Raw genomic sequence first — 2,532 nt, forward strand, 5'->3', positions numbered from 1 at the left:
AGCAGATAATTAAAACCCGCTTAGAAACTCATGTAGATAGACATCTAGCGTCCATAGCGGAAAAAGCGATTGAAGGCAAACGTTGGCTAGGAGGCACAAAAGAATACTGCCTGGTTGTTACGCTAGACGTAAAAATGGCATTTAATAGTGCTTGGAAGGAAATTCTTCACGCATTACGAGCCCTAGAGGTCCCATTATACCTGCAAGCCATTCTGGGGAGCTACCTCAGTAACCGTACCCTCAGATACAGTAGTGACAATGGGCCTAAGGATTATGCACTCACGGCCGGAGTACCACAGGGATCGGTGCTTGGACCTTTACTGTGCAACATCATGTATGATGGAATCCTACGCCTATCCACCCCAGATGGCGCCACCTTGGTTGGATTTGCAGACGATGTCTCAATCGTGGTCACCGGGAAAACACTAGCAGAAGTAGTGGCGATTGCGGAGAAGTCAATCAGTGCGGCACAAGAATGGCTATGTGCGAGATCCCTCACACTTGCAACGCACAAAACAGAAGCAGTTCTTATAAGCAGCCGCAAAAAAGTGGAAGGTGTAACACTAACTGTTGGAGGGAGTGTAATCTCATCAAAGCCCTACCTAAAATACCTCGGGGTATTGATAGACCATCGTTTATGCATCCGAGATCATCTGAACTACGTCAACGAGAAGGCGGCGAGGGTGACGTCATCTTTGTCCAGACTGATGGCAAACATTGGGGGACCTAAGCAGCAGTCTAGACTAGTACTAGCAGGGGTAGTTTGATCCATACTCATGTACGGATGTACAATCTGGTACGACGCATTTAAACGCTCATCGTACGTTCAGGGTATGAACGCAACTTATCGCTTATGCGCGTTAAGAGTATGCTCTGCATACATAACAGTTTCAGAAGACGCAGCACTTGTCATCTCCGGGATGCTCCCACTTGACCTATTGGCGCAGGAAGCAGTTGAAAAAATAAAGGATAAGCACGAGGTACACGAAACTCGCACCTCTTTATTGCGACAAAACAGCATATCGCAATGGCAAGCGATTTGGGGTTGCGCAACAAAAGGCAGGTGGACACGTCGCCTGTGACACAGCACGGTGAGGTAGATTTCTACCTAACACAAATCCTTAGCGGGCATGGATGTTTTAAGGCCTACCTTCACTGCTTTGGACATGAAAGAAATCCCTATTGCGACTACTGTGGTCCTGATGAAATAGAGGATGCGGAACACGTACTCTTTTCGTGTCCCCGATTCAGCACCCAGAGAAAATCTCAATGAACGTCTCGGCAGCGTAGTTACACCCGAAACACTAGTCCCACTGGCATTGCAAAGCCAATGCGCTTGGAAGGAATTTAAAGCCACTTGTGCCCTAGTTATGCAGCAACTTCGCAACAGCGAGCAAGTGAGGCGTGGGCAAGAATGACAGGCGAGGTAGGAAGCAGCCACATCATTCTATCTGGCTCAGGCCACTTAAAAAGCCCGTTTTCCTAGAAAAGTTACGGTACGAAGGGGGCGAACCACAAAAAATTGTATAAGCAGCAATAAATCGCTGCACCCGCACATTACTAGACTTAGAAACGAACTTCTTAGTTGTAAAATACCAAGGGGGTGGGTAGGTTTAATACTAAACCAAGACGAACTGTGGGTGGAATCATGTGAACAGTAACGGACGTAGAGCTTCGTGCTCAAACCGCCTCCCGACGAAATACTTAACGGTGGTGCCGGGGGGATCGGTACATAGACGGTAGGAGGTTTAGTGGGTTAAAGTCTCACACTGACGGTTTTTTTGGGGTTAGGCTTTCGATGCTTCCTCTGAAAAAAAAAAAATTCCCGCATACCCATACCCGTGTACATACACTTATATACATATGTACGCCTGCGTGCACATACGTAGGTAGCTAAGCTCATAGGCTGATACATTCGAATGTTAGCCGAACCAAATTTTGCACCAATAAGTACCTCCTTTTAAGTGCCGTTTGCACCATTTCTAGTTAACGCTAACTGGAAGTACATCCTTCAGTTAAGCACGTTAACTGCTTTATCGATCACATGTTATATGATGGGAGTCGATAACGTCGATAAAGATGTTTAACTGGGAGTTAGAATTAACTAGACATGGTGCAAACGGCCCTAAGTGATACAAGTACATATGGATTAAGTCACTAACCAATTATCCAAGATGACTTGTCTCCATTTTGGTATTGGGCTTTCATATATTGTCGTTCGTTTGACAAGCTCCATACATGAGAATCATGAGCCGCTTCACCATAGACTCCATTTACAGCTCTTATGTACATCTTGTGATCACAAATCTAATAAAAAATGTTATGAAAAGGTATGAACAAAAACTTGTAAGTATTAAACACTTACCACCATTGCATTGATGCTATGCTTTAGCTTCCGATTAAAGAACAGATGTTCATCCTTTACCGGCCCAACCATCTGGATCTCGGTACCATCAACAGCACCTATTATTCCTGGTAATCCGAATTTTGAATACAAATGGTTTTTGGCTTCACGTTTTTCTTGCACGGTCA

The sequence above is a fragment of the Rhagoletis pomonella genome, unplaced genomic scaffold (genome assembly GCF_013731165.1).
Source record: "Rhagoletis pomonella isolate Grant_MI unplaced genomic scaffold, Rhpom_1.0 Rhpom_scaffold_00014, whole genome shotgun sequence".
Classification (NCBI taxonomy): Eukaryota; Metazoa; Arthropoda; class Insecta; order Diptera; family Tephritidae; genus Rhagoletis; species Rhagoletis pomonella.